The sequence below is a fragment of the Amia ocellicauda genome, chromosome 14 (assembly GCF_036373705.1).
Source record: "Amia ocellicauda isolate fAmiCal2 chromosome 14, fAmiCal2.hap1, whole genome shotgun sequence".
Classification (NCBI taxonomy): domain Eukaryota; kingdom Metazoa; phylum Chordata; class Actinopteri; order Amiiformes; family Amiidae; genus Amia; species Amia ocellicauda.
In genome coordinates, this window is record NC_089863.1 from 7,727,171 (window position 1) to 7,740,598 (window position 13,428).

At 39.5% G+C, this 13,428-nt stretch overlaps 1 protein-coding gene across 1 annotated transcript in view; it reads right to left on the minus strand.

Annotated features, from left to right (window-relative positions):
- Positions 1–11,958, minus strand: part of nlgn2a (neuroligin 2a) — a 172,207-nt gene extending 160,249 nt beyond the window's left edge. Inside the window, exon 1 of the mRNA XM_066722749.1 lies at positions 11,184–11,958. The gene's annotated coding sequence lies outside the window, so the exon portion shown is untranslated. The remainder of the gene's footprint in view (positions 1–11,183) is intronic.
- Positions 11,959–13,428: the final 1,470 nt, after the last annotated feature.

Sequence of the window (13,428 nt, forward strand, 5' to 3'; positions counted from 1 at the left end):
AAGGTATTTCTCTCTTTTTTCTAAATGGAATATAATGCAAATTAAAGTTAATGCATCAAGCGTACAATTTTATCTAAAGATGCTGCGTGTGAGCGAGTAATTTTTCAGTCATTTTGCGGCTTATTTGTACTTTTGTTTGTGTGAGAAAATAACAAATTGCTATAAAAACCCTTCATTTAATGTATTATGTAAAGTAGCACTATATGGTTAAAGGTATGGCAGTAGCAGTAACTCCTAGATGGATATTTAGTGGACATCACACTGTGTTATTGTATATTCTTATATAGGCAAAACAATCTCCATTCGGCAGCACAATGTGCACTGATTATAATATTCAAGTATAGCAGCATATTGTTATGTTCAATAACTGCATACAGTGTTTAAATATTGGATGCATTCATGATACAGACAATCCTCACAGATCGTGAAACTTAATTGCTTTGCTGGTCAGATCTGGGCACATTCTACACAACGTGACCACACCCATGTATTATTTGGTTGTATCAGTAGACTGTCAAATACACTGCATGTAGTTACTTTATTGTCGTCATATTGATTTATTGTACGCCTTATGCTGCCATTTCTTATATGCACTAATCCTGTAAAATGTAAATATCTGGTGTTTTATGAACACAAAAGGAACTGAGCTCACTTTATTATTGCAATATGATCGAGTCCTGAGAAAACACGGAAGTGAATCACTAAAACGACTGAGTTACGAACTGAGCAGTTTGTACACAAGGTAAGTGTGAACAGCAGCGCTAACTGATACATTGTTTCACAGCAAACAAACCGAACCGATTTAATTTTAAATGAACCCAGTGTGAAGGGGGTAACACGTTTGCCTGTATAGAGGTATTCTATTTTGCTTGATTTATTGATATATGCTATGCCAACCTGTTGGTTCATCAATAACACTCAGAATTGCTGCAACTATATTATTTTCAACCTCCGCCATTCATAAGGACCTGGTCCGTTTCTAGTTACAGTCACAAGTTCTTGGTCAAAGGTGGCTTAACCTTTGTGTTGTGGTCCCCTATTCTGACTGGTTACGGCAGCTGACTTCTCAGCAAGGCTGTGAGAGCAGCTGGTACACGTGTGTCAAAAAACATATAATCACAAATGACTTGAATAGCAACTCTGTCGTACAGAAAAGGCCTTAGACCCATCATCTAAAACGCAATGAAATATAAGAAGTCTTGTTGCTTCTTCAGACTTGTTCTCACCTGCTATCTTTCCCAATTTTTTAAATCACATGACTGTCTCTGATCACATGACTGCATCTTTCTGATCTAGGACTGCAACAAGGAGTTCATCTTGATCATTTGACAATTCGACACAGACTTCCCTTCTTGGCAAGATATGAGCAAAGACTTAATTGTATCCCTCTTTAGTCGACCATATTTTCTTAATATACCTCGTGCAACCTCTCGCAGATGTCTGGCATGATATCCTGTTCCAGTTAATTACAAAAGGATCATCTAAAGAGTTGTTCATTCAGCACTCCACACAATTGTTCTTGGTCTGTGTTCAAGAGAAGTTAAATAATCCATGTTGTCTACATTGTGAAAACATGGTCTTAGAATGAGTTGCTGTTTCGAATAAGTACATGCAAGCTTTCACATTAAAAAGGTATTGTATGAGCTTCTATGCTGCACTACAACAGGTTTTAAGAGCTAGATATCAAGTCAAATATATAACAGAACATTTTTAACTTGAACTCAAGGTCCAAGTCCAGGTTTTATCCCACAGCAATATACTCTTTATTGCCCCCTTTGAATTGAATCACTTCTAATGTATGTTTTATTTGTTGCTGTTGTTGTTAACTCTCAATGCATATTTTGAGTTGACACCAAACAGGCACTCTTTCAAGGAGAGCCTATTTTCTCATTAGGCTGAAGACAAGTACGCCACACAGACGGATAAAGAGCAAACTGCCGGTGCCAAGGCGTTTGTTTATTTAAGGACATGTAAATATGTGAAAAAGGTCAGTACAAAACAACAAAGCGAAAGTGAAAATGGCAATGGACAGCCTTCAGCCAGCAGTGGGTTGACAAAGGCTTCTGATTTTGTAGTGAGGATGTCAGACCTGCCACCGAGTGCTCAACATGTGACAGGAAGTCCCAGTTACTATACAGTGGGTTGAAAGTACAACCACAAGGACCATGATACAAAAAGCATCGATGTAAAAGTCACAGTAACATCCAGTTCACCTATAACATTACGTACATGGGATTTGCATAATTAGTATTCGCCAAAACCCTTTATACAACTTTATACAAGACCACGCCCATCTCCAAACAGAGCCGGGGAAATCTAAGAGAACTCTTGACTAAAAAACACATTCTCAAGAAAGAAAGAGAGAGAAAAAGTGTGACAATAGATATACAGAAAATGTTTTGGAGGATTAACCCTAAGGCTGATGCAGACCAAAATATTTTAAGAAGTGGGCTTTTGCCTGGTGATTTAATGTTTAATATTCTAGTTAATTCAAATCTGTCAGCACCCTCATTTTTGGCTGTTGCTGGGAGACTGTGGAACCTAGTTATTCGTGTTATTATGGTATGCCATAAAGGGAAGGTGCTGTAGCATCCAGTACAACAACTTCACACCTTGCCTCAGTGCCAAAAATCAAGAGCGGGTTTTCCTGTAGCTTGATGTTCAACAATAGATTTTCTTTTCAACTTTCATGTATTATTTCTGCCATGGAATCTAATATTTTAGATTGTGTTTGTATGTGTGGATCGTCATTCGGCCAATTCAACCTGCATTTATGCACACTGATGTCTTTATGCCTTTTGTGAGGGGACAAAATGAGGATTGCACAAACATGTTTCACATCTCACTGGCTGTCTTATTATGCCTGCATTGTTGAGGTTACTGCCTCATATTCGGAATAGCCCATTGGCATGAGTCAGGCCTCCGAAGGTGTCCCACACACTAGAGGAATATCCCGCCCTCAATATTCAAAACATACAGGGCCATATGCTGTTTACGATATATATTCAGAGTATTCGGTTTGTAAGTGCAGTGATTGCCTCAAACCCCATACCAGTCTTATGAAGGTCACTTTCTCAGTCGGTCCCAAGCATGCTTTGTTTTGTATACGGCACAATTTTCGGTTGTGTTCAGGGTTGGGTTGTGTTCAGCTCATAATACACTGGAGCAATAACTCACAATAAAATGAAACATATTTTATTCCACTATTAAGACCTAAATACACCTAGTCAAAACAATGCATAAAATATTTGATATAGTACTATCCGGAATTTGTCCCTCTAGAATATCCAAAAGTCTCCCTGTCACTGTATTTGTTCCACATTCATACATTCTTATTTCATACTAATTATAAACCTCCACAGTTTGTCTCAGTTAATCATGTTTTGGATAACGAACAGCTTGTCACAGTTATCCGAACCACTGTACTTACATCGTCAATCTTGAATCCAAATGCTTGTATTCATGGCCATGATAAAATAAGCTGGGATAATTTTGGAAGATAAAAGTACAAAATTAATTCATAAACTTAAAAAAAAACTTCACTTTCCTTTTAGGGTATGTGAAAATAACAAAGAGAGAGATATCTTGTGACCTTGTGACCTTCTGAAATGCCAGCGCCAAGCTTGATGGAGAGAAGATGTCTACTTGTCGCTTCAAACATCTTGATTGGTTTCCAATAAAGATGCCAAGGTTTAAGTCAATGAAATGAATATACAAATCAATCCTGTAATCAGCACATCAGCTACAGACTAAATCAAAATAATGTTTTTGATCTTAGAAATGGGGATTAATGCAGTTCTTATATATTATAAAAATAATACAAAAGCTTTTGCAACACCTCTCAAAAACAAATAGTTATAGTTATAGATAACACTGTGCTACAGCAGTCCGGTTTTTGTTTTTTTCCAAAATATCTACGCAAACATAAGAAGAAAAAACAGCTTTGCATAATAAAGACCCCACGGCCAACTCTCTGGATGTCGTCTGCCAATCCAAAGGGCAGACTTCATGTGAAGTGTTTCAGATCATTCCAGGTGTAATTTAAAAATCATGTCTTAAAAAGTGGGTCAGAAAGATACAGCTTATGAGACACTCTTTGAGATTTGTTGCCGAGTGTGATGCATTTCACATGTACTGCCCCCACAATGTGACACGGACTGTACAGTTTAAAACATCATCAGACTGATTGAAATGCTCTGCCTTAGCCCTCTTGATCCGTTGCAGTCATCAAGGTAGCTCAATAAATCTTATACCGCTGCTGAATTAATTAATATTGCCTGTATCTAGTTGATTACATACATGCAGAATAAGCAGACTGTATTTTTGAGGGATCTCCCTTTGCTTTGGTTTTGTTTGCTTGCCTGTTTATGATTAAACATTGTCATATTTTTATTTACCATCTTATTAAATTCATTATTTATTCATGAACTAAGATTAATATTGTTGGTACATTTCAAGGGGGTATATATATATATATATATATATATACACAAAAACAATTTGTTCTGCAGTAAAATAACTTTTGCTGCTTCTCACGGTTCAAGAACTACTTCAATTGAGCATTTCAGTTTCAGGGTGGAAACCAGTAACCGACTTTAGGATTTTACCCCTGATTTCATCTCAATTTACCCCCCTCCCCCCATGCATTCTTTCTTAATTAGGCTGAAACACAAACCAAACAAGCAGAGTCTATGCTTTGTCTGTGTTTCTTATGCAAACCAGTAAAGGTAAAATCTGTCATTATAGAAGAAATATGGATTCATAGTAATAGACCTTTTAAGGTTTCTGTTCCTCTTTCCATTTATTTTTTCACCAGAATAGATGTATTTGTTTATTTTTGTAAAATGGTATGGAGTGAAGGAGTTAAATGTATCTTTTCTGTTAACTGAGAGTACTAAGCTGAAGGCCTACTTAATTTGTGTTGAAGTGTTTTTTTTTATATATATATATATATATATATAAAACCAAATTTCAACCATTTTAAGGAAGAAAACTTCGACCTGAGTTAAAAAAAATCACTGACCTGAATTTTAAAAACAAATCAAGTTATGCGAAAATCGGTACCGCTACGTACCGCACAAAAATTTAATTCCCTGCATTCTCTTCAGATCAAAACTAAAATTATTCAATTTCCTCTGCTTGTATCCATATCTCACAACAGTCACCCTTTACAGCTGTATCTCTTCTTCCTTTGAGCATCCATGTCACATATTAAAACCGTTTAGTTTTAGTAGTACAGTAACGTTACGCACACAAACCGTACGCATCTCAATGACACCATGAAAAAATAGTGGATGCATCATTTGATGGACAATTTTCCCTTTTAATCACATTTCATGAGGCTATAAAAGCGTGGAATATTTATTTTATTAGCTGATAAAAAAATATATTATTGTTTTAATATGCAATTCTCTGGACAGAACAGCAGCCCTTACTAAGGGGGTGGGGGGAGTGTCAGGTCTCTGTCATGTGTACTGCGTCGGGATACTTTTGTTAGCAGTGCATTATGCACTGTGTAATGTAGAGTAATGAGACAAACCTCCCTGTTAGCAAAGAGACTGGATCAGAGGTCACATGCTGCACTGTATTTAATTTTGGTTTATACAGAACAACATACATTCCTGAAGAGGAAAAACTAAGATGCATTTAGAAAACACCTTGCATTCACTTGCGTTATGTTTGCAGTGACACTGATAATTAAATCTATAAGACAATCTATATTATTTGCATACAAGTAAGTACATTTATAACTCACACATTAGATCATATTCAGCTCATAAAGAATACCCAACCAACCATATCAACAACAACATGACAACAGTTCACACAGACAGACAACACATTCTAGCATGGCAATCTCACTGGTCTTGCATGCAGTTTGATGCATCCTAGAACATTACTTGGGACTATTAATAATCCTAACGCCAGCCTGACAATGTCTGCCTGTGTCTAGCAGTTCAGCAGAGTATCGCACAGCATTGTCTGCAGCGTGTAGGCCATTGTCTGTGCTTTGTGCAGCGACATGGACCCCTTCAGACTTCTGTAGCCGTTGTGACAGTCGGGTTTCACTTTGTGATCTGTCTTGAGATGTCCTGGTGACCCGACAGAGGGTGGCAGATGGCGGACGATAACTCTGAGGTAAATTAGTGGAATCGCTAGCTCTCCGGGATCTGGATCGTGCATTGTGGTTGAACAACTTGTAAAGCACTGCGATGGGTGACTGTCTATCTTCGCTAAACTGTCTATGTTCTTTTCCCATTATACACACTCATGCACTTTTGATACACACGCCGTACACCGAACTCGGTGAAAATGCAAAAGCTAACCTCACCCTGCTTTGGAGTCGGGATATTGTGTCACACAACAAGCAAAGTCCCCGATGCATAAACAGTGTGCAGTGCCAGTGTAGTTTTGTCTCGGTTTCTGCTCACATCTTCAAATTTTTCCTTTGGATGCATGGGGGTAAATAACAAACTTCAACCTTCAGCGTATAGAGAATTATGTTTTTTAATATACATGGTACTCAACAGCTGAATAAAAAGAACTTCCTCACATAAATCTACCTTACGAATGGCTGATTTAAGACCACAATATCACAGTGCAGTCCCCAAAGTGACATTACTAGTTTACTACGTTTAAAATGTTACAAGAAGTCTGCTAAAACAAACATTACATCTTACTGTTACCTCTTTATTCAGAACTGAAAGACTGTTGTAAATAATACCAAACAAACCTTTACACTCAGGAATACAAATATGTGTATCAAATTACATGATTTTGAAATATACTGTAGAACAAAAAAATGCCTTTAGCTTCTTTCATTAGGTTGGACAGTCAACCACTTTTTTGCGCACGATGACAGAACGCTGTCTAATGCTAACAGGCTTTTGAAATACTCTGCTCTCTCGCTGTATCTGATTTTCACCGCCAGTGTGGAATTAAGCCGAAAAGGAAAATACCGATCTATTATTTCAGAATCCTGCTGAACAAATCACAGAGATTTTAGTTTTATTTTTGAATTTCCTTTTTAATTCGGGGACCTTTACTTTTCCCCATCTTTAGCGTAAAACCATTCGCCTGTAATAAATATCCCAGCCTCCGTCGGTTTATTTCTGATCTCTATGTGTGTGATTCATATCCACTATAAATCATACACAGTAGTAAGTTTGATTCTTACAATGAATATGCGTGTGATTGCAAGAGCCTGCTTCTCCACAGGCCGCCTGTGTGCTAAAATGGGAATGACATTCACTTCCTGTCAGAAATGCACATTTTTTTGGGAGACAATCGATGGCCTGTATTCTCTCAGACCACAGTGTGCTTCTTCAGATATCCCAAGATACCGTGAGGCATGACGTGTACAGATTACGGTCAGGCTTGAGCTAGCCAAAGGTTTTCCGTACAGTTTAATAGGTCATGTCTTTCAAATGTTACAAAGGTGTCATCTCTGGATTCCCCTGTCCTGCTCTGAAGCCTAAAATGTTATTATGGGTTAAATGTAATAACTGATTAAGTTGGACAGTTTTTTATTATTATGTATCTATCCCAGAAAGTGTGTATGACCAACACAAAATCTTGTTTTATCTCTCGTTTCAAGTACATTGATCCATTAGGACCGTGACCCTGCACAACAGAAGTCTTCTTGGTTACTTAACAGGTCAACATTATTAAAACATTTGTTTTCCATTATTCTAGAATAAGGGGTCAATATATACTCTCGATATGAACTTCCAAAGATCTCAATTATAATTAAAATGGTTTTAGACTATTGAAAAATACTTCCTGTCCCTTGAGAGGTCTTAGGTCTGTATCCCAAACATGAAAATGATCATTCCTGCCATTAATATTGCTTTTCATAAGTATTCCTGAGGGGGAGCAGCACTATAAAGTATTGTCTCAAGCAGCAAGACTGAAATAGTTTACATACAGGCTTCAATGGGTTCCCACAGAATTGAGGTTCTCATCTACAAATAGTGTTTGAAGCCAGTGGCACATGCGAAAGCAAATTCCGTGTCCTATTGCCTCGCAGAACTATATAAATGATATTCTCTCAATGGCCATATTTTCAAGTTATGCACTATATATCAGTGGAAAGTAAGGCACAAAGCATCAGAGCACATGCAATCACCGCAGTTGACCGCGATGCCCTCATGGCATAAGCACCCCCACCAAAAATGAGTCCAACAATCGTACATGTCAACGTATACAAGAGCAACACAACCAACTGTGGCATGTTTACAATAAACGAAGGATACTAAATTAAGCCCTTGCCACTCGCACACATTCAACCCATTCTCTAAGACTCACAAATATCCGTCTGACGATGAATATTATATGGTGCGAGCAGAACTGAAAGAAATGCATTAGGACAAATTAGCAGCGATTGCGAAGCCAACTCAAACACGGATTATGAAAGTGGGGTTTAGTCATGGTTTTCTCTTTATCGGTCAGAAAGCACAACTGACACATAGAAGAGACTTCACGGCCTCCAGTGATTTTGACAAGAGAAAACAAATGACTGTATTGTTGTTATGATGGTGACTATTATTACTAGTATTATAATTATTATAATTTATATTTTAAGCAGATGCTCTTACCCAGGGTGACTTACAGTTTTCACCGAAAGTACCATTCACCAAAACATTATATCTATATGATACAATAAGGAACTCTGATTGGCATATGATGGTTGGAGCTCCACTTACAGTCTTCGGACGACAGCAGCTTACATAAATGTTTTTGTGCACTACAGGGTTAATTTCTAGGTAATTATTTTTGTTAGGAATACATTATTAATGCACCTTATGTAAATGATGCAGATGTCTGACCAAACAAACATCTGCTTTAGGATGCCTGTCTCCCAGGAGCGTCCTCTAATAGGTAATCTCCTGTCAGGTAAAATGTATTCACGCTGCGGTGCATGCCGTCGGCTCAGGGGCAAAGAGGGCAACGGCCTCAGCACACACGCAGAGGGCATCGTAAGCCACTAATCGGCAGGGATGTTTCCATCAGCTGATGTTCTCAAGTCCCCTTTTGCATCCGTGTGTCTTCTGTGTGAGGGGGTTTGCTCAGAAGTTACAAAGTATTCCGGAAAAGCATGCAATGTTCTAATCGTGTTCGTTTCTAAACAAAATAATTGGTTCCAACGGTGAATTTAGTGGAAACCTGCAGGTCATGGTGAAATTTCAGGCAAGCACTCGAGGCAAAGCAGTTTTTCGGAATCCTGAACGGACCTTTATTTGTCTATAAAGATGTCACTGCAACAAGCAAGCAACGTGTCAACGTGTTTGACAGGTAAATCTACACAATAAAAGCATATTTAAAAGTGGGCAGGTGGGCAAGTAATTCTTATTAAAGCCAGGGCACCTGAGCAGCACCTAATGAAGCCTAATTATTACAACAAGTAACCAATTAAAGACCCGTGACGCTGTCAGCAGTATTTAGCTGGTGCTCCTTCAGCACCAGGAGTTCATCACAAAAGCTGTGTGTGTATGTGTGTGTAGAAGAAGAAAAAGAAACCGAATGTAATCCTTAAAGCAGCCCAAACAGCATTACAGGCAGAAGAGTTGCACATACCCCACTGAAACAAATAACAAACACATAAGAAATATACATCTAATAAACCCACAACATAACTAATGGGGTAAAATAAACGTTTACAAGGATTGTTTTTTATGACTATTGTTTGTTTGTTTTATTAACAAGAAAGATTGTAACACACACACACACACCACAACCACAGAAACACAAACACACACACACCATCACCACCACACCATCACACACACACACACACCACCAGCACCACCAGCACCACACACACACACACACACACACACCACCATCACCACCACACACACACACACACACACACACACACACAGCAAAATGTGCACAACATTGTGTCAGATGAACGCACCGTTTTGTACTAAGCTGTGCAGCACCGTAAGAAAAAACGATTATATGTGCAGCTTATACGTACCAAAAATAAAATGCAATAACACAGATAACAGAAACCCCCGGTTAATTGGTCTATAATCTTATATGGGACTCGTAAACACGAATCTACTCGGCACCGTAATGGATCCCAATCCAAACCATGTCCGAAAACCTCCGTATTTTTGTACTTTGATTGATCCCCATGGAACTAGAATTATTCCATCACAATATATAGATACAAATAACAAATACAATAAGAATGCTACACTTAAAAGACCAATTTTATAATATTATTATAACACTAACAATAATATTGTCGGTTTCAGACAAACACACAATATTGCCTAATGACACGAAGCTTTGGCTGTTTGTTAATATCTGCTCATATTCGCGTTACATCATGAGGATCAAAGCCCCGTCTCTCCCATTCGCACGTCTCGAGTGGATTACATTAGATTACAGCACCCGGAGAGGGGGAACGGGTTCATGGCGCCCCCTTACCATAATTAAATTTAATTAAACATTAAATATTGAAGACAAGAATTCACCAGAAGGGGGGCAACGAAAAACACCAAAATAAATAAATAAATAAACTGTGGCAGGCAAGCAGGCAGGCAAACGGACACAGACAGGCAGACGATTTTGAAAGGGACGCTATAAAAGGATGAAAATGTGAAATCTATCAAATATTTGTACACGATATATATATATATATATATATATATATATATATATATATATATATATATATATATATATATATAAACACTGCCAATTGATATTCGCAATTCTGTTACAATCTGATCTGATACAACATTTTCTTGCGACATTTTAACAGATATTTTAAAGGGTTGATTTATTTCAATGCGGGATGATATCAGATGAAAAAACAGTATAAAAACACAAGAAACAAACCCCCCCAAAAAGGTGCAATGAGACAAGAAGAGGCTCTTTCATATTTTTTAAACCTTCAACAAATGGTAAAGCATCGGCTAGGAATAATCAACACGAATATATATATATATATATATATATATATATATATATACAGAGAGAGAGAGAGAGAGAGAGAGAGAGAGAGAGAGAGAGAGAGAGAGAGAGAGAGAGAGAGAGAGAGAGAGAGAGAATATAAACCCCACATATATAGCAATAGCACAGGCGTTTGGACGTGTAAACCAGGCAGTCCTATAATAAAGAGCATTTTTCCCTGTTTGATCACATATTCCGAATAAAATTGTGCTTACCCAATAAATCCCGGGACTCCACTAGGGGCTGCAGGGATCCGGTGGTGTTAAAAAAAATCAGATTTACACCATCCCTCCCTTATTATAATAATACTCTTCACCAGCGCGTCTCCATTAGCGCATCAATCCATTCCCTTCCCCAAAAAAAGCAATCCTCTCTCTCCCTCGCCGTTTTCCCGACAACACCCCGCTTTCCCCCTTTAAAACATGTTTTTTTGTTTTTTTCCTGGGCAGAAACCTATGCGTGTGCCCAAAAAAAAAAGAAAAAAAAAAAGAAAGAAAAAAAGAAACAAAAGTCAATGCTTGCAAATCGGCTCGGATGCTGTTCAGGATTGATCCATATCCCCGATCCAGAGGTCCGCCTCCCCAGTAGGATCCAGAATAAAGAGATGCAAGGCGCCCAGTGGATGCGGCTCTCTGGAGGAGATGCTTTTCTCCGGGTCTCGCTTACTGGGGACTCTCCATCCCTGTGCCTCGTCCCTGGCTGGATGCTGCGCGGTTTAGCGGCGCGACGGACCCCGCTGCTGCTCGCCTGCTCGCCGGGAAGCACACTGGCGCATCACAGGATGCTGAGGCTGGGACCATCTCCGCGCCGGCTCCCGGGGCTCGGCTTTGGCATCCTGCGACCCGTCGTGTCTCGGCTTCCCTGCGGATCTACCTCTCGGCCGGGTCTTTCTCCCTTTTCATGTCCGCCCGGGTAAGGTCTCCTCGGCTCCGCTGGACCAGGATTGAGCCCGTTTGCTCGAAGACGCGCATCTCAGAGACCTGCATCAGGGTGACGTCAGAGGGTCTTAAAGCGGTACGGCCCCGTTCTCACGGTGCCGGTGCCGCTCCGTCAGCGCCAGATGCTGGGTGGTTGTGTTGCACCCCAGTCAAAGGAGAACATCAAGCAGGGCTAAATAATTGTGTCCAGATTCCGTTCCCATCCCACTCCTGGTGCTTAATAGCCTTATTGAGGGGAAGATGGGGCACAATGTCAAAATGTTCATTCAAGATGCTACTAGTAACCAAATAGCTAAGGATGGAGCGGTTTACAATCAGATGAAACTGCTCTTATGTCCTGTTATAAGCAACTACATAAGTTTGTGGTGCCATACCTTGTGTCTATTTGAATTATTATCATCGGCACTGCAGATCAGTCATATATCGCTGCTCTAGAGGCAGTTCAGAGGAGAGTAACCAGACTTATTCCAGGTCTGAAGGGAATGTCCTACTGAGAGACTGAGGAACTGAACCTTTTCACCCTGGAACAGAGGAGACTACGTGGGGACTTCAAGTCTTCAAAATCATGAAAGGCATCGACCACATCAAACCAGAGGAGCTTTTCCAGATCAGCAGGGACACACGCACCCGGTGACACAAATGGAAATTGGGCTTCAAGGCATTCAAAATGGAAAACAGGAGACACTTCTTCACACAGAGAGGCATCACAATCTGGAATAAACTACCCGGCGATGTGGTAGAAGCTGAAAGTTTGGAAACATTTAAAAATAGACTGGATAGGATCCTTGGATCACTTAGATATTAATGGACACCAAACGAGCACAATGGGTCGAATGGCCCCCTCTCGTTTGTAAACTTTCTTATGTTCTTATGGCCTTAATGTGATTGTTATGACCCCAAGCACACAGCCAAAGCAACACTGGAGTGGCTTAAAATGAAGAAAGTAAATGTCCAAGGGTGGCCCAGGCAAAAGTTGGACTCGAATCCGATCCCCGTCTAACTTGACAGAGCCTGGACAATGGCCAAGTTGCACAATCCAGATGTGCAAAGCTGGTCGAGACTTACCCCAAATGACCTACAGCGCCCAACGATGATTCTTCCAAGTATTGGGTGGGGGTGGGAGGTAAATACTTCTCTAACTAAGACCGATTTGGGATTTTTCATTTACTGTTGTTTCACAATAAAAAATCTCCTGCCTCTTCAAAGTGTTGAGTAGGTTGTGTAAATCAAAGGGACATGAATCCCATTTAAATGCATCACAATGCCAGTTTGTAACACAGCACAATGTGAAAAAGTCCAAGGGGGGTAAAACACTTCTTGTCGGCGCTGTTTGATGAGTTTCATCTTAATTGCTAAACTGTTTCTGAAGAAGATCTTGATTTTTTCTTTTTTTTTTTCCAAAGAAAATGTCACGCTGCGTCTTGGACAAAACACAAGCACAGATATTAAGCACCTGACTTGAAGAGGTTCATTCTTGCCAAATGAGAATATGATCAGTCATACAGCTTCCAAACTGGAGCAT